Consider the following 27194-nt stretch of genomic DNA (forward strand, 5'->3'; position numbering starts at 1 on the left):
TGCTAAAAACAGTTTCAGGTGAAGAACATATTTCTAACCCAAGGCACCATACCTATGATGGGCAATTTGAACAAGTGGAATCTGATTGTCTTTACAAAGGCTGTCTGCTAAATAAATTAACAGTGTCATCCATAACATCACTAGTCTTTCTCCAGAACACTTGGTTTATAAATGCGACTTCTTTTTGTTCAATTGGGTTGCTATGGTATTACTGTAGGACAAAACAACTAATTTAGAAAACGTAATTATTAATTTCTACTGGGATCTGAGGTGCTGATAGTTTTGTTTTATGGATATTTAAACTAGAATATAGCAGCTCGTTTCTAGGTCTGCTGTGAAGTTCCCAAGTCTGATTTATTTGCCTTTTTGTATCAGCTATCTGGTGTTTTTAATTTGGACTAATCTGAACTTTCGCAAAGTTCACATCACACTGATTTTACTGAATTTGAAAATTTCTGGTTATTAAAAAAAAAACAAACAAAAGTCCTTCTTTTCCTCATAATTTTAGCCAGAATTGGGAGAGAAGTTGAAAAATACCTTAAAAACATTCTTCACCTCTGTCCTATTCTCAGAATTGTAGCAGACAAAAAATCTTTTAAAATAGAAATAATTCTAAATAATTTTTGCTATGAAATAGAGGAAAATCAAGTAACAGTACCATTTTAGTTTATGTCTAAATGTATTAGAACTAGAAAACAGTTTTGAGCTTTTTTTTTAAAGAATACAGAATTTAAAGTTTTTATTGTTTTGTTGTAGTAACTATAGAAATGAAACATCAGATTATAGAAAAAACATAGTGCTTTTATTTGTTGTTTTTGTTTCAGTGGGGTTTTTTTAGCAGAACACCACAACCATGAAGATAGGACTACTTGTACTTACACCTGCATTAAGTTGTTTTGTTTTGTATGAAAATGCAGTCATATATAGATAAATACAGGGAAGATGCAAAGACCTGAAACTTGAGGATTTTAAAACCCCTATTTCTGTTTTCCCAGAGTCTTAAAGGACATTATATTCTCATTAACTTTATTTTTTCTTGAGACTTTGGAGCCATGTTTCTTAGAATTATCTGCTGGATTTTTTTGCAGACTGGATGGCAAATCACACCTTGTTGCTCTGTTGTCAGCATTGCTACCAGAAGACATTTTCAGGGGAGAGACACCACATATTTGAAAGATGTTTTCATTTGGATTCTTTCATATGCCTGTGATCCTAAAAAAAGAAAATATTTCATTGACATATGAAGTATTCTAGTCATGATGCTTTAGCATATCTAATGTCAAAATTTCTGTTGCTTTCAGAATGAGCAAGACTTTGCTATGGTGTAATTCCAAGCTATAGAGAGAGAAAAGGAGGTAAGAGAAGAACCAGGTATTATAGCTCCACACCCATAGGAGATTGTATTTATGTTTTTCTGCTTCGGGCTCACAGAAACACAGAGAAGATAAATACACTTTTCATCTGTTGGATTAAATATATTGCAGTCATTCTGAACAGCCTTTTTTTTTTTTCTTTTGCTTTTCCATTAAAGAGTCTCTGTGCATCCATGTGCTTCTGTGTGTGTATGCTTTAGAGCTAGGATAGAAAAAAAAAAAACAAACCAACCCTCTTCCCTCTAATTCTTATTAAATGACATCTCTTAGGGACATATATCTTAAGAAAAGGCTTACTTCAACATCTTGGACTCAATTAAAATTTAAACCTTTAAAAATGGCATTTGGTTCTTCACCAAGTATTTATTGTCTTCCCACAATTTTATTCTTACATCCTCTACAGAAATTTTTTTTTTTTTTTTTGAGCTGTTTTCATCTCTTGGCTTTGATTATACGCACTTCAAATAAAGAAATTTCTGCTGACATTATCTAGGCTAGAAAACTGTGAATTTTCTCAAAACATATTGCACTCTCCCTTATGTCTAACATGCTCCATATGTTGATGTTCTTAAATAGGGCTGACTGGGGAAAAAAAAACCACTTCATTTTCTGGAAAAAGTCTATTTTTGGAGAAAAAAGTAATCCTCCAATAATTCCTCTTCTTTGTCAATGACAAAGTAGTGGAAGACTGATCTAGGATATGCAAAACCAATGTTCATTTTTTTGGCCTGCAGATTTTTCTTGAAGCCATTCTATTGAAGTATTTATTGGGGCAAGGTACCTGATATTGCAGATTGATTTGGCAGCTGAGGCAGTCTGACAGTTCACTGTGTCTGAAGAGGCACAAGCCTTGCTCTTGCCCATAGAGTTCCTCCTTTGCTGGTACTGCTTATTGCCTGGCCCACTTGTGCACCTTTCATTCAGGTTGCTAACTAGAAGCAAACCTCTTTTCCTTTATTTGCCTATCTGCCGAGCCACAAAATCTAGTGGCTCGGCAAGTGGGTGGGTGAGTCTGAGCGATAGCTGAAGGAAAATAGAAACATATGTGGGGCAAGTTAGATTTACTCTCTTATTTCAGAGCGCCATGCTTGCCTGTGTATGCTGGGGTTAGCGTTTGGCTTTTTTCCCCAGCAGGTAAGATAGGCGCATCCAGATTCCATCTGTGCCTGTTTAAGACCGAATGCTTTGACCTGACTTACCCTGTATCACAAGGCTGGCTGATGGCTGCTCTGTGCTGTGTTCTCTCTCTCTCTCTCTCTCTCTCTCTCTCTCTCTCTCTCTCTCTCTCTCTCTCATTTTTGATTAGAAAATATATACTCATCTTTTCTCCCACAAGAATGTTTCCAGAAAAAAATCTGGAACTTGTATTTTCGGGGGGCGGGGGGGGGGGGGGGGGGAAGGGGGTGGCAGCGGGGGGAAAGGCCCTGTTGGAAAATTCTCAGATTTGCTGTTGGTTAGATTGCCATTCATTTTTTGACCAATTCACTATGGAAAAGGGAATAACTACCTACAAAGTTATTTTCCTAGCCTGTGCATGTTGCATGCTTACATAATATACCTTGCAAAAGGGGAAAAGATGGATGTATCTGCTCAGAATATTGTGCAATGTTTGAAGAACTAGCTCCTGTCACAGCCTTTTTTTACTTTGCATTTACGGGATTCACTATAAATAACACATGAAATATAAGAAGCACTTCTGTATTTGGTGGCTTATCACTTGCCTTTTAGAAAATTCTGGTTTATCAACCTGCACATTCCCTAATGAGTTGTATTACAAGTTGAAAGCTCTATTGATGGGAACACTATAAAACATTGTGACTGTGTTCTTGCAAAAGTCACTATACACATGATAAACACTGCAATTCTGCTTTTTAACAACAGCATTTGAGAAATATCACAAATCCTTGTGTGACTGTGTATACACAATGGTAATATTATGTTCTTTTCTTTTTTTAATATGTCTGTTGATTCAGCTGTGCTCTGGAATTTTACCTAAAGACTTTGCATCTCTCATATAATAGTCTTAGGTTATGAGATAGGATGTTGGGCTTGGGAAGGAAAGAGGTTGGACAGCCATCTTATTTTTGATTGTCAAAAGTAATGTAATTAACCCTGGGTAAATGGTTATTGTTTGTGTGCTTTAGTACATAGTAAGTAAGTGCACCTGACAAATAGAAAAAGTACAATTTCAGATCTCATACACATATAACCTACAGTAAACATTTATCATACAGAACATTTAAAGTTTTGCTGTACTGGTAACAGATTTGTAATGCTTCTTATTCATTCCCTAAAAAAAAAAATCTTGAGCATTATAGTTGGTTTGGGTTTTATTGCAGTATGAACTGAAAAAGATCTTGTTTCCTCTGGAGGCTGTGAGCAGTTACATATCATTGAAGGAAGGAATTGTTTTCACAAACCAGTCTCTTAGTTATGATATATAATACACCATTTTACCTAAATCCAGGAGTTGCTAATACTTTGTATGTGGCAACAACTAAGAATCATCTGTCAGTAGTTTACAACCACATCTGTGAATCACTGGACCACAGCTGTAGCTTGCAGTATCACTTTTCAGTGATTAACAGGTCTTATAGCAGTTTTTTTCTTTGCATCTTACAAAATCTGTGGGTTGCTGTAGAAATTATTGCATGTTGAGACGGTACATATATTTGTGCATTACAGAAAGCGTGAAGAATATCGGCTCCTAGATGTTTACTTTATTTCAGCATTCTGAAAATGAACCTCACTTCTTCATCAGTGTACTATGTCAAGGGATCCTATTACATTAAGTTTGATAAATAAACAGCATTAAAGATTGCACTGGCTGTGTAACAGGCCTGTTTGACAGTGAAAGATTTTAAAATGCCTACATCACACAGAAAAAAATGAATACAGGCCCATTTTAAGTGCCAAATGACAAACTATAATGATGAATAGACCTATTTAAATGAATAATTGTCCTATGTACTTATGTTGTACAATAGCTGTATATGCAGCAGCTGACAAACCTCTTCTACGGAGATGTAAAAGATGAGAATTGGTAACGATAACAAATAACAGCTGAGCCAGGCCGAGCTAAGAGTAAGCCTATATTGCATTTCCAATGACCTCAGTGGAGTTCAGAGAACTTAATTGGCATCTCAGGATTTCAAGACTTATTTCCAAGTCTTCCATGAATCACTACTGTAGAATATCATGTTTCAAAGATCTAAATTAATCCCAGTGAAATAAACATATAGGCAAATTTGCTTTGTTCTATATGAGATCTTAAGTGATCTATTTTTGCTTAATAAAGAAGGAAATAATGTGGCTAGCATAGTTGTAACAGAATTGGAGTGTCTGATACACTTTCATTTCTATTTTACTTTTCATTTCTCCAGCACTGTGATAGGAATTGCTCGCTTACTGAGTAGGCGACAGTCACAGAGCAGGTGGGACCATCAATAAGCAGTGACATAGCTAATAGATCTGTGTTTAACCAGGTTTGATCAGATTTATTTTTAACTCTGTCATAGCCACATGCAGGCAGGTGTTTGGGAGTCTTTCTCTCCACTTTTGCATTTTACAGCATGGCTATGCATCTTCTAAAAGGTTCTTTAGTATTTTTAATGACTCTTTATTAATTTTGTTGTTTTCCTTTCATAAATTTAATCTGTCAAAATGCTGTTGAATGCCTGGTTGCTGCTAATTTGCTCATTTGGCAACAGTAGAAGCATTTTAATTATTATTAATACTTGTGGATGAAGGATCCAGAAATACAGTGCTTTTTTATCTCTGTAGTTATAAGGTTAAAAATAATTTTGGAACAAAAGAGTTGTCATTGGTGTTGATTTCACAGAATCACAGAATCATTAGGGTTGGAAAAGACCTGTAAGATCATCACGTCCAACCACCAACCCAACACCACCATGCCTACTAAACCATGTCCATTGTAGTAAGAATATTATACATACACACTACAGTACTGGTCTCAGAATAATTACTTCAAGTAATTCTTCAAGTAGTCTCCTATGCAGACACACAGAGAACAAGCACATTTCCATTATATTAATATTGTGCCAGCATAAATAAGAGTATTTTATAACTTATTTTCCACAGTCACTGTAATTGTTTGTAATGAACAGCGGTGGCTTGAGGAGGAAGCTAAATTGTTGAATCCGGGCATTTCAAACTCACTTTAAACTTAGCTCTGGTCTTTTGCTACTTTAAAACTGTTAATATTTTAATAACAAAACTTACACAGCTCAGGCCTTTTTTGAAGGGATATTTGTGATTGACCAATTTGTAAAGCAGCACCCTTCTACTCAGCTGTCCACCTAGAGTATAATCAAGCAAGTTCACAGTCAGTGTAATCGTTGCATTCTTCCTTTACCTGGTCTACAGCCAAAGTGCCAAAATCCCTCACACTTTCACGTGACCCTTGTAGATGTGACCCTTTTCAGTGAGCAGGTACTCCTCTGGCTTTATGCCGCTCTTCCAGGAGATACAGACAAGGCATTGAGAAAGCATTGATTAATGAGTTTCTGCAAATAGTTTGTTCTGTGACTTTAGGATTTGTGGCAGTGCCCTCTTGGGCCACTTTTCCTGTTATATGTCTTTCTTGAATCTATAACTGTGTATGAAGAGCTGGTGTCAAATATTATACAGGCTTTCTTAGCCTCATGCATTAACCCAAACTTAGCTTGTGCAACATCAGTTTCCCCCAGCATGAGACCATTATGTTAAGAGAAGAATAATACCTTCTGAGGTGTTTCTGTATCAGCGTTGGGAGGTGTGGTGGGTCAGCCTTGGCTAACAGCCAGACACTCACTCGCCCACCCCCACCCCACCCCGGGGGATGGGGCTAGAAAACAGGATGAGAAAGCTCGTGGGTCAAGATAAAGGCAGGGAGACAGGGTTGCCAATTACTATTGTTGGGCAAAACAGACTCGACTTGGGGAAAATTAATTTATTGCGATTTAAAATAGATTCGGGTAGTGAGAACAAAAAAGGCAAATATTGAAACACCTTTCCTCCCCACCCTTTCCTTCACTTCTTCATTCCAGTCTTCTCTACCCCCATCCCGAGATTAGAGTTTATTTACTCACAGATAAGTCTCTTAAGCATATAAAATAGTGCATGTTCTTTTTTTTTATCAGTAATTTTTACCAAAGAGACTTTGATGGAATTTGAAGCACATGAAGCTTATCATAGAGAAATATCATTAGATTAAGTTTCTAGCCCTTTCTCAACCACTGCAAAATTGCTACTATTTCACTTCATATACCACATGCTAACGGATTGTTTTAATAATTAATTGCTTTGTACATTATTTGAGTTAGAGAATCAGTTTATAACCTTATAGCACTCTCCTTGGAATCCATGCTAAAGTTAATTTTTTTACTATTATAGAGCAACAGAAGCAGACAGTAGACTCCAAGCTTCTGAACTGTGTAAAAGGAGCCAGTAAATCTTTTGAAATGTATGTCTATTATTAGCTCAGTAATGAAACCAATGTTTTCTTAGGGCTTGATTCAAAATCCATTGAAATTGATGTAAGGATTTCTAGGTTTAGGTTCAGGTCACAATCATACAGTTGTGATAAGCAACCCTCAAATAACTCTGTTTTCTTCTTGGCTTCACTTGTATAAAGTAAAACTATCATAAGTACATTTAATATCTCTAAAAATACTTTCACATGCAACTTCCTGAGAAGGGCTGTAAAACCTAATGCAAAGAGAAAAAGAATAAAAGGAAATGGTCAGTGAGCCTGTGATGCCCTTACAGAGTATCTTTCCTATCATTCAAAAGCACCTTTTCATTCCTTGAGGCCTTTTGGCAACAACAACAAAGACAACCAGAAAATAATCTTCAGATAATATGTCCCTGAGGCAATACAGAGTGTGGTCTGCAGAAAGAAATGAAATAGCTTTCTTAAAATGTTTTGTTTCAGAAACGTACCTATAACTCATAATTGTGTGGACCAGCACACATAGTATACTGCAAACAGCACAGGCTCTTTCGTTCATCTTGATGCTATTGCCCCTTCAGGTTTTCAAGGATTGATGAGATAGTGATATCATAGCCTGTCCAAGCTTTTTCTGTTAGATTCGTGAACATGCTGAAAACGTATGCTTTTATTCAGAGGCAAAGCTGAACTTCCTCCTGTTTCTTTTCCACAGTCTAAGATTCTCGCATTTTCTTTTTGTCTAGTTTTGTTATTTCATTTTAGCAAATTTTAGTCTGAGACAGGGAAGTCTGTCTTTTTCTTTTACATACAAAGTGCACCCTCTGCATGCTCATGCTGGTTTTTCGTCCCTTCTGAAAAAAACCCGCTTACTGCAGGATTTCCCGTTTCTGATTCAGTGAATGGAAAATTGTGTGGAAATCTATGTTGTGGGGTCATGAGAGGAAGAATACAAAGGATCGCCTAATAAAGATTTATATGAGAGTATATAGCTTGTGAGGGCTTCTCTCTCTCAGTGTTACTTGCTCTGTTTGCCTTACACCACACTGGGGAAAAAGAATGTCCTCATTTTATATTAGGTTGTGTTGTGCACTTAAGTAGAATATGTGTTATTTTAGCAGACACATTGTAGCAAGCCAATAGCATTTTTCAGTGCTTGCAAGGGACATGGAATTTTTTTTCTTAGTCTTGCCATTTCATTCAAAGTATTCTCTTTTCTGAGGTACAGCTAAAGTGGCAGTAGGAGATTTTATATTTACTATTTTACAGGGAAAATTTTGCTGAGTTTTAATGTGCTATGACTTTTAATGTAATATGCAACTTTTCCTAAATGTGGGCTCTCAGGATAAAGAAGGTTCTTAGGATCTGGTGAACTTTCTTGGACAAGTTACATCAGTGATGGCACCACTATTTCCCTGGTCCCTTGAGTTTGTTTGCACATTTAACAGTGATTCCAAAATAGTTCATGATTCTAACCTGATTTAAGATAATTAATTTAAAAAAAAAATTAAAACTACCACACTTATGAACTTGAGAGATGTAGACAAACAGTTCTGTTGCATAAGAGCATAAGCTTGTTTTCTATATCAGTTTTCAGAGTTAGGATTACCCTTCGATATTAGCTGATAACCTGGTGTGGGTTTCCTGATCTCTCATGAACCTGTAGTACCTATATATCATTTTTATATGGAGATGGAGTTGATGGAAAAATATTAATTTACATTCAGTCAGGCCTGAAGAGGAAAAAGAAGTCACTTAACTTCTCATACCATATAGTTTTCCTATTATTTTGATGATCATGGACTCATAAGAGACAGATGAATGGCCAGTTCACTGGCTTTTTTTCAAGAAGTGAGGTACTATCTGGTGTGAATCAGAATAGACAAATAATACAAAGTCATGCAAAAAAGCAATAAAATAACATTTAACAAAATGTCCATAAAAGATATATTTATATGTATTTATAGGTATCAGAATGCTAACACTGTGATTAAAACAGTAAAGATCTTTGTTTTGTGACATAGTTTTCTTTTTATGAAACTGAAATGTAAATCTTGTAATTAGTGGGAAGAAAATGCAGGAGGGAGTTCAGTCTATAAATCGAAACTTTTCAAGGTTGTGTCCAGGTATTCAAATCAATGTTTACAACAGCATACAGCCTAGCAAAAATCAATAACATTAATAGATCATGTTATTGAGAGTTATGTGAATGCCAATTAAGTAAATAAATGAATACCGTGAGATGTTGTCAATGAGAGATCTTGAAAGGAAATAAAAATGACTGAGATGAGAGAATGTAGGTTATATGAAAAAAGCAAGAATTCAGTGACAAAGACAAGTCACAGTGATTAATAATCAAGGCACATTTGGATAAAGAACATAGAAGAGAGGACTACAAATCTACAGCCAAATCCAGACTGCTCTAAAAGATAACTTCAGAAGTTAATTTATGCAGGTGATTTATGCTTGAGTTTTAAAATGACACAAAGTATTAAAGATTATTTACAAGATGACTATGGCATAGATTGTCATTGTGGAGAATGATAAGCAAAAAAATATTAATCTAGGAAGAAGGGAATTTCACTCAGGCAAAAACACATGCCATGGTAAAGCACAAGTACAAGAGGTACAGTTTAAAGTATGGTCCTGTGATGTTTCTGAGGGAAGTGGAAAAGAAGGAGTGCTTGAAGCTTGAATACCTCTGCTTTTGCTCCCTGCTAGATTTGACTTTGGCATCTAGAGATAACATCTCTTCTGACTGCAGCTTAGCCAGAGATATTCTAGGTTCTGTGTTGTCTGAACACCTGTCAGATGGAGATATCTGTGCCTGCCCCTCCTTGGCTATCTTAGTATTTCTCTTTGAATTTTTCTGAGCATCATAATCCTTCCCTTAGTTTTTATGGTTCTACCTTCTGAATGCAGTTCCACAGATTTGTAGTGTAAAATCAGGCCTGCATAGCTGAGAACTTAGTATTTTCCTTATCCTTTTTTCTTTTTTCCTTTCTCACTGTTTCAGCTGGCACCTTTCTTCCCTCTCTATTTAGTGGAGACTTAATTTCTTGTCTGTTTGATTCAGTAGGTACTCAGATTCAGCAAGCTAAGCAAATGTAATTCTGATCAGTTACATTTTTCCCTTTTCTGTGGAGATGACTTTTTACCCATCTTCTTTCAGTGGCCGCCAGTGGGTTAGGAGAGGTTATGCGGGAAAAGTTCAATGAGGTCTTACTATTTTAAACTGAAGAAACCTTCTAATGAGCTAGCACCAGAAAATTTACCATGTCAAACAACTCTCTCCATTCACTGAGCAAAATCTTGTTCCAATGCAAAACATAAAGTAGAATCTGGAATTTTTCAGTACCTGAACATCTTACAAAACAGTATTTCGGAAATGTTACTTTGCAATCCAGTCGCTTGTTAATTTTCTCTCTAAGGTCTTTTGCTACTCGTTAAGTGTAGTATTTTTAGTTTACCTCTGGACCTGCTCACAGTCTCAAATACAGTTTGTGTAATGTAAGTATAGGTTATCAAAGAGTACTTTGGTTTTGATACTGTAACGTAAGTCATACCTCTTTTACTCTTTCAACTTGTACGAATTTTATTCAAATGTTCTAAAAAGGCCATGGAAAATACTTGACTTTGAGACCGTATCAAACAAACCTCTTGCAATGTCACTGTTTCTATATAATAGCTTATCCTTACATGGTAAAAAAAGTGCCTTTCATATCTTTCTGTCTGTCTGTCTTATCTTCCTTTAACTATTGGGTCTCAGAGTTCCTGGCAGAGTATCTAGGCGAATGATTTTCTTTTCTGAGCGTACATCTCAAGTAATGGAAAGTATTATGTTCTTATGTTGTATAGGAAATCTGTTTCACAGCAAGGCTGGAGAGACCCGGGAAGTTGCATCTGAGTGATCCAAAAGTGGCATTGAAATGCTATTTTAGCTCTCCAGGAAGATGAAAGAGCTTTTTACTTTTTTGCTACTAATTTCAGAGTGACAAGTGATAAAAGCAGCATTGGACTAAGTGCCTCCCACAGTTTTCAAGAGCATATCTGAACCATATGTAATACTTTCTTTATTGATAGGAATACAGAAGGTAAGTTGTTCATTCTAAAAAGTGGAATTCTGGAGTGTGCACCTTGATGTGCACAAAGGATACAGCAATGCAATTAGCTGTACAGACATCGATAACATACATAGATCCTTGTATTCACAGCTATTTGAATGCCAGTTAGTTTGAACAGATAAACAGAGATAATGATAAACTGTCAGTTCAAGTGTTCAGGAGGCAGGTAGTGTGACAGAAGATGACAAGGAAGGAAGGAAATAAGCTAAAGCATGAGGGAGAAAAAAAGACTTATAAAACCCTCTGAGTATACTGACACTCACCAGCTGACTTTGAAGTACGTTTTGAAGAGGACAGTACCACAATGAATATATGGAACAAAGCCCACACAAGTTATAAAAGCATTAATACAGTTCTTCCTTGAAAGTATCTGAAATCAATTTTTGCCCCATTTTTAAAGGCTTAGCAGCCTCTTTGTTTTTCCTCTAAAGTATTGTATGCCATCTGCTATTTGTCCTTTTTTTTATAAGACATACTGATAAAGCAGAGCTTATAAACAGTTATAGTCTTAAATGAAGACTTTAAAATAAAAGTGAAAATTGTGGCCTACATTCTATGAAACAAAACAGATTTTCTCAGACAGTTGGTAGGATAAACAAGATACAGCATTTTAATGTTATTTTAAAGTATGTATTTCAGGTTCCAGCACTGGCATTTAATAATGAATCTAAAAGTTTCTTCTTTTGATACACACGGTGTTTCTAACGTGTTACCGTATAAGTTTTTTTGGCTTCTTACAAGTCATTCCAAAGATATGCACCATTGTAAGAGAAAAAGTTGGGCTTATCAGTATTGAAAGTTTTAATTTTTTTTGCAAAAAAAATGCTTGTATTATTTACCATCTATTTTTTCTGTCTTCAGAACAGGCATGATGTGGAGCTGAGCATAACAAATGGATTTTTTATTTTTAATAAAAAGTTTACACTTATGTTTTATTAGACTTTCTTTAAAACCTGTGCAATTTAATTGCTTTATAATCTACACTGCTCCTCACAAGATACTTGTCCCAGTCTGCACTTGAGAATGATAAAGATAATGTGGAGATGATATGGGCCAGGTCTCAAAGAGGTTTGGATATGGGACAGCAATGAAACCTGAGATACTGATACCCTTAGTACAGGCACTTGGTGCTCACTGCAGTGTCCCACGCTGTGTACTAGACGCTTAAATTCCTCAGAGGATGCATGTGACTGTTAAGTTACAGAACAGCCAGCACTGTAAATGGGGGTTTCCTCTAACAGCAGGCCAGAAATCACAGAACTGGCTAGAGGAAGGTGATTGATAGAAAACACAGACTGCAGGCATGAGTCTAAAACTTGTCTTACTCAAGTCTGCGTATTGCAGAGTAACTCAGCCCTCCTTAGAATTTGTTGTGCAGGCAAAACTAGGACACATCTACTTTACATTCTGGAGCAGAATAATTTTCCTTTCTCCTAGTTCAGAATTGTCCACAGAAGAAAAATTCCAAGTTTCTATCAGCTTTGTTAGCTCTTGGGTACTTTCTTTAATCTGCTTCACTCAGGGAACAGCATATTCATGTATTTCAAGACTGTATTAGAGCACATTGTTATGGGGGTGTTACTCTGTTGCTTTCTTCTTGTAATAGTTCTGTGGTTGCTTGGAAGCATCCCACTGTAGGGACTGTTAAATCAGGATTTTCACAAATACTACATTATATGATTTAAGGATGGTAAAAGGAAAAAGAAACCCGCACTGATAGTTCTATTTCTTTGATGTGTTATAGTTTCATGTAGGAATAAGAATTTAAGCTGGAGTGTAATCCATTCCCTATAGGCTAGATTAGTAGTTCTATAGCTATACTTTGATTAAAACTCAATTAAATCTGGAATTTTGCTGAATAATTTGATATAGCATTATAAAAATCATATAACCCCCAGTGAATATAATGCAGATTTATTGGTTAATGTCAGATATAATTACTCATCCAATTTCCATCCATCTCATTTATGTTCAGGAATGGAACCTCAATTATTTCTTTTTATAGAAGGTTTTTAACATGCTATTAAAACACATTGAAACGGGAAACATTTACATTATTCACATAGAAATGGATGACACGAGGTGAGGAGGGGAACACTGGCAAAATTCATAAGATTTTGAAGTGCAGGTCAAATAGACACTTAGCATATGATGTCTATATTTAACAGTACTTAGCATTGGGCAAATATTGGGTGTTTCAACAGTTAGGCTTATCTGTGAAGCTCTCTGCTTTTAATGGGAAATTGGATAATTCAAGTGTCTGCAATACTAGCTCAGTAAACTTGTGAAAAATGTTCCTTTGATGGCAATGGAAAGCTGACAAGCATTTTAGGGAAAATGGTGATATTCCCCTCTTGCCACCTGACGGTAAAGCTACTTAGAAACCTCCCAAACCCCAATGCTGAAAGTTCTTGTAACATCTCAGGTGCATTCCCTGTTAGACAAAATTAGTGTTATAATTAATTAACCTCGTTGAAACCTGTGTATCAGTTTATTTAAAAGGTACATAGTACTTTGTCACTTCTTGTTACCAAATAGATTTTTTTATTGCCTTGCTTATGTGAAATGCCCAAATGAAACGGTAGCTCTGAAGATGAGATACAGGTTCTAGGTTCTTTTTTAGGTGCCTAACCACAATGTCACTGCTCAAAATATCAAAATTAGTTGCAATACTAACAGTGAAATCCATTTCCCATTGAAGACAAACAGAAAACTCCAGTGGCTTCAAAAAGATTTCACTGGGTAACTAGGAATATTAGAAACTAACTACAATCAATCTTTCCCTGAGTAAATATGTACCCTATTAAATTAGGAACACTTCCAAAACAGTGTTTTTTGTAGATTTCACATACATTAAGATAGCGATTCATTATTATCCATGCTGTCTTTGTGCCCGGAATCGTGCTTATGGGTTTCACTCAAAGATAATGAAGACTTTGGTAAGGAAAGCAAAACTCCTGAGTACTTAGAGAATTTCAGTTACACTTTTTCAAACTGCTGCCATAACATACTATTAACTATTTTATGGTCTTACTAAGCAATAATTAAAATTCCTAGTACCTGTCTAGGCTGATTAAGGTAATTATGATGCTTCCTACTATGGTAGTATCTCAAATTACCTTTGCTGCTTACTTCTATCCCTGAGATCCAACTAGAAATTTTTGCATGGCCCAATTCAAGAACCGTTGAAGTTGGGTAAGGTTTTCCATGTGTGTATATGCATGCATCTTTTTCTCATTAAGCTATTAGCATGCTATGATATTTAACAGAAGTTTAACTTCCTGACTCACCTAGGAAGAGCTGCATTTTAAATGCTATATTAAAATACACAAAGATTTGTTGTATCTTGATCCAGTCTGATGTTTCCAGAGCACAACATTGCATAGCCTTACAGAAGGCCTCGCACAGCCGTGGCTGGGCTGGAGACCGGTGCTCCCGCAGCGCCAGGCTGAGCATGAGTGGGGCCCCGGGCCCAGGGGCAGGGTGTGGCGGGGGCCCAGGTGAGGCTGCCCAGGAATTAAGGCCCGTCAGCGCCCTCTGATAGCCCTTCACACACCTGCAAGGTGGTGTCTATGTAAATACATTATTCAGTCCACCTGCCCATTTGAGGAGTTCCACATTTGTCCCAGCAGGAACAGCTGTGGACTCAGCTTGTGCACTGCAACGTGTGTAAACGTCCTTCGTAAATGCATGATTTTAGAGCTGTAAAGCCAAGCACCGAGAGGCTTTCGGAAGGTGCGAAGCTGCACGCACGTGCCTGCTTTGCTCGCTTCTCCCTGCCCTGCTTCCTGCCGCCGCCCCCGAGGTAACACTCCCTACGCTACCCTGCCTGTTTCAGCCCCTCGGGCAGCTCCCGGGAGCCCGGCCACAGTGGCACGGAGCCGGTCCCCGAGGCCCCGCCACGGCTCAGCGCCCGGCCCGCCTCAGCGCCCGGCCCGCCAGGGGCGAGGGCTCGCGGGAGAGGTGGGGCGGGGCGGGGCGTGCCCCACGAGCGGCTGCTCAGCCCCACCTGCGCTCGCGCCCACGCCCTGCCCGCCCCGCCATTTAAGCTCGTCCCTGAGGGCTAATTGCTTTTATGCGAGCTGCTTTGTGCTGGTGTTTGGGTCTGTGTCCTCCTCTTCCTCCAGCTGCTGTCTTCCCACGGGGTATCCTGAGCAGCCCCGTCCCCAGGGCTGTTGGTGTCCGCGTCCGTCGGCGGTCACCTGCTTTCCTCAGGTCCTGCAGCTCCTGGCTCCTGAGGGTAAGTAACAAATATGTTTCCATTGTGCTCCCGTGTTTGTTGGGGTTTTGTAAGCGTAGTGCATCTCAAGAGGTTGAAAACTTCATCAGTGCACAGCTGAGTTGTTTCTGGTTCTCCTCCCTGCTAAGGAAGTTTAGCACGGTACTGTAGGAGTGTTAATGTTTTTACCTATGGTACGGTTAGGAAAAGAAACGTAAGTTTCACACATAATATCTTGGATATTGTGAGTTTAGCTCCATCTCTTTCAAAATAGAGGCAGCTGGGAATCCGGGAACGTATAGTGCCTCACGAGTCTTTCCCTGGCAAGTGAAACTCTGAGGGTGTGGCCGCTCCCCGGGGGGTGGGGGCCCCTCGCCGCGCTGGGCCTCCAGCGAGAGGCGTGGGACAGCGCTGCTCCGTGCTGGCCTGCTCTGCCAGGGTGGGGGCACCTCGGCCACGCGTCTCTGCCTCATGTCCCCCCCTCCGGTTCTTGCGTGAATACCCCCCGTGTTTCTGGTCTTCTCTTATTTTTGGGATGCTAACTCCTTATCTCATTTGGGCGTTCTTCGTCAGAGCCTGCTGGCACATCATGCTGTGTCTCTGGTTCCGGTGACTCTAATCGCTATCCCTCTTGACACTTGTATGTTTTCATTCTTGGGAAAGCAAACACTGGTTTTGTCAATGTATTCTTGTCTGAATTTTACTTGTATTAGCTGGTGACTCCGTAACAAACCTCTTTCCTTCATATTGCAAGGGCTCCAGTGTATTTGCAGCTTTCTGTTATGCAAGTCAGAAAGACTTTCATAGTAAAAAGTTAGTTGTTATTTAGTATCTTTTTAAGTCGGATGTCTCTCAATTTTTTTGCCTTGTCTTTATTCAGTTAGTTTTGAGAATTGAATTTGTGTTACTACTTGTTTCAAAGGACAAATTAAAATAGCACTGTATCACTAAAACATTCCTTTTCCTCAATGGCTTGTGGAGATGGTGCTTTGAAGTTGGGACCAGAAGGTTGGAATATCCAGTCAGAATTAAAATGGTGAAGTCATTGATTCCTAGACTGCCTATATTGCTTTCACCTGGATGCTATATGAGCTGAGAGAAACAGTGAGACTGTATAAATCAATCATGTTGCTTGTAGATGTTTTAAAGTAGCAATCCCTATTTTTTCAGGTCTGTAACTTTTTAAGACTGAGTATCAAATTTCTATTGACATAAGTGGTGTGTTCACATGGCCTCTTACTCTGTGATTTGCACCTTACTAACTTCCAAAATTTTAATCATGCCTTGAATTTTCAGAAGACATATATTTGCATGTATATACAAAAATACATTGAGAGAGATGAAGGGTCATCTTCAAATTCCAAAGCTCAGCTGAGTGTCAGCTGGACTGCTGCCAGACTTTGAGCTTCAACATTTTCTACTGTTGATATTTGTTTTATTTGGTGTATGAATAGCCCTAACATTTTTCCAGAGGTCAGTTTTTTCCTGTTGGGGGAATCTGCTGCCCTCCCAAATACACATGATATTGATATCTAAATATATAAACATAGCTGTATTTCAAATGTGACAGTGAAAAGTGGATTTTTCCAGTTTATTAAAATGTTTTTTTAGCTGGAGGGAGGTGGGGGGACTTCAAGATCATGAAAAAAACAATTTTTAAGCAATTCACTAGTAAGCTTTAAATATATTTCTGATCAAAAAGATCTGATTTCTGCTTTCTGTTTTATAAATACGATGATTTTGAAAAGTCAATTGTAAAAGAATAATCAAAATGTTGTCAAGTGAATTTGGATACTCTCTATGAAGGTTCTGCTTGCCCGCTTAATGCAAGTAAAGCAGAAAGTAAATGTCTCAAATGGTCTTGTGCATTTTTTGTATATTACATAAAATATTTTAAACATAACTTGTACTTATTTACCAAATATTATCTGTACTTTGACAGCATGTAAAAGATGCATGCATGTGTTGAAATTAAGGCTCATTGGACCTGGATTATATGATGGCTAAATCTATAAATTACATCAGTGATTACTAATCTCTCAAATGAGAATTAATTACTTGTGTTGAATTATGCAAATTGTTTTGTCAGACTAAAGTAGTGTTTTTGCTAACTCTACCTGCTTTGTGTTAGACTGTCTTTCTGTACTTCTGAAAAATTATGGTGAATATTTGTGCTTGGAGTTGGTAGGCAAAATCTTGCTTCAGTCAGAAAAACACAGGACAGGTGAGGAAATAGGATGACTTTCTACATGTATCTCTCATTCACCTCAAATTTTTCTTTAGGCCTTATTTGTTCCCTGGTTTTTCCCTCTGACAAATTGCTGTGTATCGACTCCAGTGTGTTAATTTTGGGGGAGCACAGTATTTACTTAGAGTACAGATCAGTTGCTTAAATTTCAGCACTTGAAGCAAATAATACTGTTAAATACAAGAAGTTCTAATAAATTTTTTCTTTCACTAAGGAGCAAAAACGTTTGGACACGGAAGTTACTCTTTCTCAGAAAAAATATGGGCTTTATTATCTCTTGTGTTATTTTTTTTATTGCAGCCATTAATGTACAAAATGATACTAATGAACATGTTACATTTATACCTACCTGCAGCATTAGTCTAAATCATAATTCAGCCTTACCTGTGCTTGTTATTCCATTTTTTTTCCCTGTTGAGCAGGTGAGAGTAAATCATGACTTACAGTACTGTGTCTGCATTAGACTATTCCTGATCTGGACTGTTTGTGCTTATTGCAGCATGATTAGTCACTGTAGTGTCAGGTTTTCATTTGCTCTGTTCTATTTTATAGTGATTAATTTCTCAGCAAAAATGGTTGTTTCTGTTCTGAAGACTTCAGGAAATTGAATGCCTGATTAAAGTTACTACCATGTATAATTTCCTTTTTATGGAAGGTGTGCACTATTGAAAATATACTGTATTTCTCAAGGTGGACTTTCTTTCCTGATCTGCAGGAGAGTTAAAAATTCATAAATGTGCAAGAGTTGATGGTAGACTCCTCCAAAGTCTTAATATTTTTGTTGTGGAGTTCATACTGGCAGACTGAAACTGAGATTTCTTTATTGCCTTTTTAGAAGCCTTATGGTTTTTCGCTGACATTCATTTAACTAATTTTATGCATACAAGCCTAGTCAAAATGCCAAGATAATTTCACAGATGAACCTTTCCAAGGTTATCTTCTCTGTTGTATTGCCAGCTAAGATGTCCATGAGTGCCAGTTGTAAGAAGAGGTTTTACTAATTCAGATGCATATCCACGAGAGCAGGGTTAAACTGGCTTCTGCCTATCACATGGTCTATTTGACTAGTCAATTAAGGTAAAATCTTTTAAGTTAGTTATGTGTACAATCACATCCTAGAAATGGGAAGTTCTAGAGTAAATCCTTCATTGTGTGTTATAGCCATTCAACCTGTAGATTAGGACACCTACTTATAATGATATTTTCATTGCTATAAAGTTCATGAGGCCTGAACACATTAACGTTATTTTAAAACTTTATCTCCTGCAGGCTCTTAGTATTGGCAGTCAGCACCATGCCATATTTGTGACTCCATTTAATTATGTGCAATTAACTGGGTCACAGCTCTGCATGTTAGAAATAATGTTCATAAAGAACATCTAGTTAAGATATAAAGTTATTTGCAGCATCTTTATTGTGTTTAATTTCTGTTTCTGGCAGAACTGGGAATATTTACTAGTTCAGAGTTGATGGAATTTTTTTTTGTTGATGTTCTGCTTCTTAATGTTGAAAGATGACATACATTTATATCAATTTTCCAAAGCAAACATATGCATGCTTTAATTGAAAGTGAATGCCCTTTTAAAATAAAGCAATAACAATTTTATGTACTACTACAAATATGCCCTCTCTTTCTCCATTTCATCTATGGAAAAAATATCAGGCCAAGGAATGTTCCAGTTATATGCATAGTGAAGGATGTAGGAAAACAACTCCCTGAAACATAACAACCAATCAAACAAAAACCCCTTCCAAAAAAGAAGCTGTAACCACAGTGATCTGGCTACTGTGGTTATGCAGTCAACAGTGTTTTTATATGAAATGTCCAGATGTTCATGTTTCGGAACTTAAACTTGATAAATGCACGTAAACTGGTTTTGAACATATACATACACAGCCAATAAGTTAAATCGGTGTCCTTTCCAGATTCTACAGTGCAGAAACAAGCAAGGAAGTAAGCATGATGCACCAGTTCATGTAAAAACATTTCAAGCTTAATGTTGAGAAGTTACTTCTGTATCAGTTATTTCAGTATGAGACATTTTGGTAGAAATTAGGAAGTCAAAAGTATCTTTAGTAGAAAAGACAAACACTGTGGCAAAGTGGAGGCCAGTCTACTTGCTTGTGGGGGTTGGAACATTATGGTAAAGTACACTTTTAAAAAAACTTCCTGTCATAACATTTAATGTCATATATTAGCACTTGATACTTTAAGGTCATTCTTCTCCCTTTTAATAACAAGAATTGAGTCCATAAAGTTAAATGTTGCACTAACAGGAAAAGGGAAAACCAAACAACTTCTTATTGTTATGTTGAAAGTTTTATTTAGAAGCTGTAGTAAACAAGGAGTTAAAGCTTGGCCTGAAAGCTTGTGTGCTGCCCATCAAGGTTTATCAGCTTAATCTGACATCTGAACAGATCTAGTTAGCTGTTAGCCAAAACTGTTGTTAATTTTTGTTTATGCCAGAAGACATTGAATATTCCTACACAATTGGAATAAGTTGAAAAGGAGGACAGTTTTTCTATCCCTATTATCAGTATTTCTGTGGTTTTACTTAGGAGTTATTAATGATTATGAAAATCTTATGATGCAAGCTTAGCATATTTTAAATGAGATTTTGAAATTTTCTTTTTCTTGCCTTTTTCTTATTATAATAAAACATAGTTTCATAAGCATGTGACAATGCTACAAATGTCAAAGGTGATTATTGCTTCTGTGTGGTCAAAGAATATACAGTGTAGTATTGCTGTTGAAAATTAATGCTCTTTGGCTATAAAATGTTGAGAAATAAAACAATGAAATTTACTAGCCTCCTTGAAACAGATGGTTAATACTTCTGCCATTATTAGGGTCAGACCAACAACCATTTTTTATGAACTGGAGTTTAATTTTTAAGGAGATGAGAAATTACAGTAGCCTACTGAACTGCAGTGTAGTGTACTCAGTTTAGATCATAAATTGCTGCTGTGAATAAGTACCTACACTTTCAAATTTGGAGTAGTGCATGCAACTGGAGTATAGTGGACCAGGTTGGAGAGGGTTAGGCAGCGCTCTCAAGAGGACAGTCATTCTTAAGAGTAGGAAAAGAAACTTGAAAGGGTTTCTGTAAGATACTTATCTACTGTTGCAGAAACTAGTGCCTAGGAATGGTGCAGGGACCCACTATGTTAAATTCTGACTATAAAGATTGAATGTGTGTTTAACTACTGCTCACAGTCTAAAGTGAATAACTACATTTGATTGCAGTTTCAGCTGGAGTATTCAGGGCCATGTCCTGGGATGTCAGTTGGTACTTAGTGGTTTTTGTGTATACATCATTACTTGTTTTTTTCCAACTGAGCATTTAAACAAGAAAGTGGCAGGTTTAGAAATTTGTACTTCTTAAGATGGGTTGCTGTTATAAAAACTGGCATAAACCTCTGACAGCTCCTCTCAAGTGTATGTTTGAGGGGGGCAGACCTTGCCTATCATTTTTGCTGCAAGAAACACCAAGATATCCAGATTCTGGGACGGGCTGTTTGGACAGCTGGTTCCTCTGTTTCATAACTGTCTCAAAACAGTGAACCAGATGGATTTGGTATCTATAAAAGAGACCTTTGGGAGTCTGTGATGATGAAAGTTTGTTGTCATACAAGCAAAGCCTTATGAGGACAACTGTTCATCACTTACTAAAAGGATCTGATGTTGTAGCAGGGATCTTTTTTTTTTTGGTATGTACTTAATTAGTATCTTGCAGATTTTAATGACTGGGAGTTGTAGCCATAGCCTTAAGCCAAATAATAAAAATAAAAGTTCTTATGCTATGAAATAAGAGTTCTTTGGGGGGGGTAACTTTGGATGTATGTCCACATGCAGTCTTTCAAATGCATTTAGTGTTGAAATTAATTTTATTTGTATTTCTTGGTTAAGATTGCTGTTTTCTCTACCTCAGCTTGGAATCTTTGTGTATGCGTGATATTTATTATATATGATGTACTGTAAAACTAGTATGTATGAGTATATTTGTATATGTTTGCACATTTTCTGTTTACTTCACATATACTGTGTAACAGTGCAATTAAACATTATCTGTTTAAATGCTAAAAAAGGCTTACTGAGAGCTCTAAGTTGCTATACCATAATAAATGCATCTCATAAAACGTTATTTTATTGCATGTGCACATAGGAGCTCTGTTAAAGATGGTCTGGGAATGTGTGCCATTTTTTGAGATATTAAAATCTCATGCTTAATATAAACTGAACAAGACAAAGGGGCACTAAGAATAAAAATGTATAAAGTATAACTGTCCAGTTTCTTAAACAGAACTTTAGAACAGTGAGGCAGAAAGTGTAGCAGTACTTCTACCTAGTACTTAAAGAAAGGCATAGCAGTCTTATCTTTACAGTACTCTACCAAACCTCCACTTAAACCAATTACCTTTTGTATTGTGCTTGTCCAGCTTTCCAGCAGCTGCTTTGAATGAAAATCCTATAGTAATTTAAAACATCACTTTTCTCTCTGTAAAGGAAAAAATCAATATTTAAGAAAATCCTTGCATCAATCTGTGTGTTACTGTTATTTTTATTCTTCCTATAATAATGTTCTCCTAAAGTTAAAAAATTAATACTTACTACAACTAGTTAGTTTACACTGTACTGTTCCTAATATTTTGCAACAGCGGGCTGGTGATTTTTTGCTGTTTTTTTTTAAAACAGTTGGATAACAAATGAATGGAACACAGAAGAGTTCTGTAGAAGCTGGCTTGGGGAAGAGAAGCAGTATAGCTATATTAATAAGATTATGACCTGGGCTAATTAGTCCTTCCTGAGGGCTGTTCTGGCTTTCTTAGTGTTAATATGCTGCTATGTACATGGCTGTCTGTTCATGATAGCTGTTTAGTACTCAGCAGAGTCTTGATCTGGTGCATCTGGTACACTACAACTATTATTGGGTTGTTCTTGCCTGTCTTTGGGTTTTCTGGATCATCTGTTGCAGGATTACTGCTACTGGTAGAAGCCCTGAGTTCAGAGTCTGCTCTTGTGACCAGATGAAACTTAGTATGAATGATGACTCTCAGGACCAATAATAATAAATGCTTCTAAGTGGGAGAAGTAAAACAAAGTAATTTAAACCTATCTAAGCCATGATTATTTTTACTCTTACTAATAGCTATATGACATCTACTGTAGAACGTACAAATGGGGGAGATGTATGCAAGATTGTACATTAAATTTATGTTAGTACTTGCAGTAGTGATGACATTGAAATTACATGTTGATGCCTTTTGCAGTTTGACTGTCTGGCACTATGCTTGACACTGAATTATTATAGAACAATACATAATGTCGTATGTGAAGCAGAATGGCTTATTTAAGATGTTTGCACTCATTATTGCTCTTGAAAGAAAATTGACTTAATTCATTCGTGATATCTTATCAGTGGAAAACAACCTATCAATGTGTTGAGATAACAGGTCATGACTACAGTTGGTGTTCCAGGATATTGTCAAAGTCAAGCAGCAACTGAAGTAAAGAATATCAGCATTTTCAATGGAAAAATTGATTATTGGCCAAGAGCAAAGCAGAGAGGAAAAACGGTGAACTGTAGACTTCCTGTTAAGAATATAGAAAACCTGACTTGGAGGGTATTTGTATTGAAATTAGGTAGGTATTCTAAACATGTGTATGCTCACATGTATAGCTAAAACAATTGAGAGTAAATATTTTCAACTTTATTCCTCATTTGGTTGTTGGAATTCTAAGTACTCACTAAAGCCCTTGGAAGTGAGAATTGAAAGTCTTGCCTGTTGCTGGAAGCAGGAGTCTTGTTTATATACTGGTTAAAATATGTGGGAAGTTTACTGTCAGGAATGTAAACTTGCCTTTTTTACCCATTTGCTTCTAAATTATCGTTGTGTCTCTTGGTGACTGTAAGTGGCTTTTTGGTAATTAATGCCTCTGTATGTGTTAGCTTGCTCTAATTTTGAACCTTGAAAAAGTTTAAATTCATGATAGTTTTGCGTTTGATTACAATACTTGGGAGGGTTTGGATTGACTTGCTGGCCTAGGTTACATTACTGTCTTGCCGATTTGTAGATTTTTAGAAAGGTGACTGCAGATACAGAAAAAAGATGTCATTGAGGTGGGCATAAAATGTAGTTCTTGTAGTGATAGGACAGATTTATAATGATTTCTTAGTGCTTAGTTGTTTCTTCAAATGATCAAGCAAATTAAAGCCATGGTGAACCCAGATCTGGTGTGTTATGGAGCTATAAATATAGACAAATATTGCTGAAATGAATGGTTTAGTTTCGGGTTTATACTGGTGTGGAAGCTGAATGCAAGTTGACCTTCACATTAAATATTTTTATAACCAATATGACAGCATATGTGTATGTTACTTAACAGGTACAACTAATGCTGTGGTAATTTGAAGGGGTGCTCTAGTTCTTTATTGCTTCGAATAAAAACAATAGAAGTATATGCATTAAAAGATTCATAGGTTATTATAGTAAATTGTCTGCTTATGAGATCAATGATAAACATCCTTTGACTGTAGATTTCAATAATCTGAAAACAGTTGTTCCCATTCTATTGGGTTTTTTTGTCCTTGGAAGTTCCCCTTGGCTGAAGCTCCTTCTATGTTGTATTTTTTTCAGCAAGGAAAGGAAATTCTGCATGTTCAGAGAAATCTCCCAGGAGGCTGGTAATTAGATGGCAGAATTCTGTGGAGAATGAGCTTGTGAGCTGATAATTTGTCCTGTGCTGAACAGTCCTGCCACTACCTGTCAATCATAAACCTCTACATTACTGTAACTGTGGAGGATTCAAGTTGCTTGAATTGTCTCTTGTTGTCAGTCTGGGCAATGCTGGTCTGCTGATCTGGAAATTGGAGGCTTAGAGGAATTTTATTACTGATCTAGACAACTGAGAAATTTTATTACTGGGGGAAATAGAGTATACATTTCATGGCTCAATGCTTGTAATGGTTGGAGAGTTCAATCCTTCTTTGGGATAGAGGAAATAGAATTTAAGTATGAGATCCTAACTGATTTGAATCAGTAACTCCATTAAAGTTATATTTATTATACACCTACTGACAGTGATCAAGGTGTCATTTAATAAATATAGCACTGGTGCTACAGTGAAATCCATGTCCACATAAGAGCTACTGAACAATTAATTTTTATTCTTTACAAACACTTTTTTTACAATAATATTTGATAAATGGAGCTTAAAAGTAATAGTATTGATGTTAGCAGTTAAGTGATTACTGAGATATTGACCTGTAGCTTTCAGAAAAATATACTCAAAGATCAGAGTATAGACAGACTAAAGGTGCTTTTCTAGTGTGTGTTATGTGAAATACCAACTATCTTAAACTTGGAAATAAAACTGCAACCCTCACAAAAGGTAGAATTTTCAGTTTTTGATATTGTACTCTAAGCACTCTGGATGCTTCTGTATAATCATAAAAGAGTTATTAAAGATGACAGAAATGAACATCCTCCCACAGAGACTACAAAAAAATCACATTTGTTTGCTGAGTCTGTAAAATAATAGATGTTCATTAGAAAGCCACTGGGCAGCATAATTGTGTGGAAAACACCCTGCTTACATTTCAGAATTGAAATGTTTCACATAGACCTGAGTTAGATCCTTTGTACTATTAATGACATGGGCACGTTTCTAGGGAAATGCAGCTAACTTATTTTTTGTGCATAATAGCCCCCCCTCCCCAAACCTCTACACCATCTGTTTGCTAAAATTCTGATTTCTGGAAGCAACTGGTGTGTTTGAAAGTGTTTGACACATTGAAATAATTTTTTAATAGTGGGAGGAGCTTGAAACATTAAAAAAGAATGAGCCTTGACACTTCCATTATAGGAAATTATTTTTATATTTTAGGAAAATGTTCATATACATAATGTTTTTCTTTTTTCTCTTCCAAGCAGTGTCTCGTTAAATCCCTCCTTTTCTCCACTGTTTTGAACAGTATATCAAATCTGATGCTTGTCCCAGTGACATCATGTAAAATTCTGTTATTATCTTTAACAGGAACAGACCTTTTAGAAAAGGCATTAGATGAACTGAACTGTAGAAATAATAATGAAGTTAGAAATGACATTTTAGGTTATGTTTGCTGAATGGAACAAATTTTTTATAAGTTGAAAAAGAAATAAATTGTAAACACGCATGGGAGGATCTTGAAATTTTTAAACTTAATTTGTCTTGTGGACAAATTCTACAGAGCTAGAGAATTTACACAGAAAGGACTTCAGCTATGTTCCTCATGTGGAAAATGTAATGTTTTGATGAAGAAACTGTGTTTTTACAGGTTTTACTACATAAGTAGATTTTATTGAAGGGGATGTCTGTAGAAGGAATTATGATGTTCTGCTTAGCATGCAGGAATGCTGCAGTATAATTTGACAAAATGTGACCTAAGATGGATACAAAGCACTTGATTGGGACTACATGAATTCAGATGAGACTTTGAAAATAAGATTTGTGTCTCAAACTTCTTGACTTTTAACGGGAACTTGGCCACCTTTTCATTTCTCTGGTGTGTCATTGTAGGATTTTTACTTGTAAGAAACAAGTTAATTCTTCTGTTTAAAAGCTGTGGTCCAGAAACTCAGCAAACCCAGCCTGCAACCTCTTTATATCTAATTCTCTTAAAATATGTGTGTTACTAACAGTATTGAGTGGATATATGCAGTGGCTTAATTTTTGCAGGATGGTGTGGAAGATGACTCTGATAAATGTTTTTGCTATAAGCTCTGGTTTAATAAGAGAAAACAAGGAAATAAAAAATGAGTAAGTCTTGTGGCATTAGTAGCAGAATGTGGACAGGAACAGTGGAAAAAGTGATACAGGAAGTCTCAAATACAGAACTTGATCTAAGTTGTGAACTGCATGTCTGTCACTGAGAAGCACACTTAGACTTGTTTGTTTATTCAGGTAGAAGGATGAACATTCATAATTAGCAGACTTCTCACATCTGCAGCAGGCTTGCACTCTGTGGTGTGAGTATTGATACATAAACAGAAATTCAAACATGACACAGGTGGAATGAAGCATCAATTTTGTTCCATCAATACTGTAAAATGTAAAGGAAATAAGAATCAGTTTGACTAGCTAAATGAAAGGGGAACTTTGAGAAGAATGTAATTACCTGTGTGGCATTTGACCACAACCTTGTGCACTGAGACCAAAACTTCTCTAAAGGTGCTATGAGATTAGAGTACAAATGGTCAGGAACTCATCTTAATATTCTTTGCTTCAGAAGAGTGACTACTACTATTTGCATTAATATGAGTCTGTCATCCCCATGGGAATCTTTCAATAGGATGTTAAATACTACAGTATCTGAAAAGCTGGTCTCATTTGGATGAGAATGCTTATTCTGAATGGTGACACAATGGAGATAATCTGATTAGAAAACGGATTTGTTTTGTGGCACAAGAGTTAGTATTAATAATACATAATAAACAGCTGGGTTCTCTTGATGTTGCTTAAAGGTAGTTTAATGGTGGATCTTTAATCAGAAAAGGCTGTATGTATATTGAAAAGCATAGTACATCATAAAGCTTTATTATAGTATTAAGTAACAGCATCTTAAATGTGAGAATCAATGACTAACCAGTTTATAAAGTGTACTCCTGTACTGGTGAGGACTTTTTATCTGAATAAGATTCTATTTGCAAGACAAGCTGTCATAGATTCACCGTATTTAATTGTAGGAAGATGAATCTCAAAAATGGTTTGGTTTGAAACTGGGGTTTCAGCACTCCATTC

Source organism: Gavia stellata, chromosome 10 (assembly GCF_030936135.1).
Source record: "Gavia stellata isolate bGavSte3 chromosome 10, bGavSte3.hap2, whole genome shotgun sequence".
NCBI lineage: Eukaryota > Metazoa > Chordata > Aves > Gaviiformes > Gaviidae > Gavia > Gavia stellata.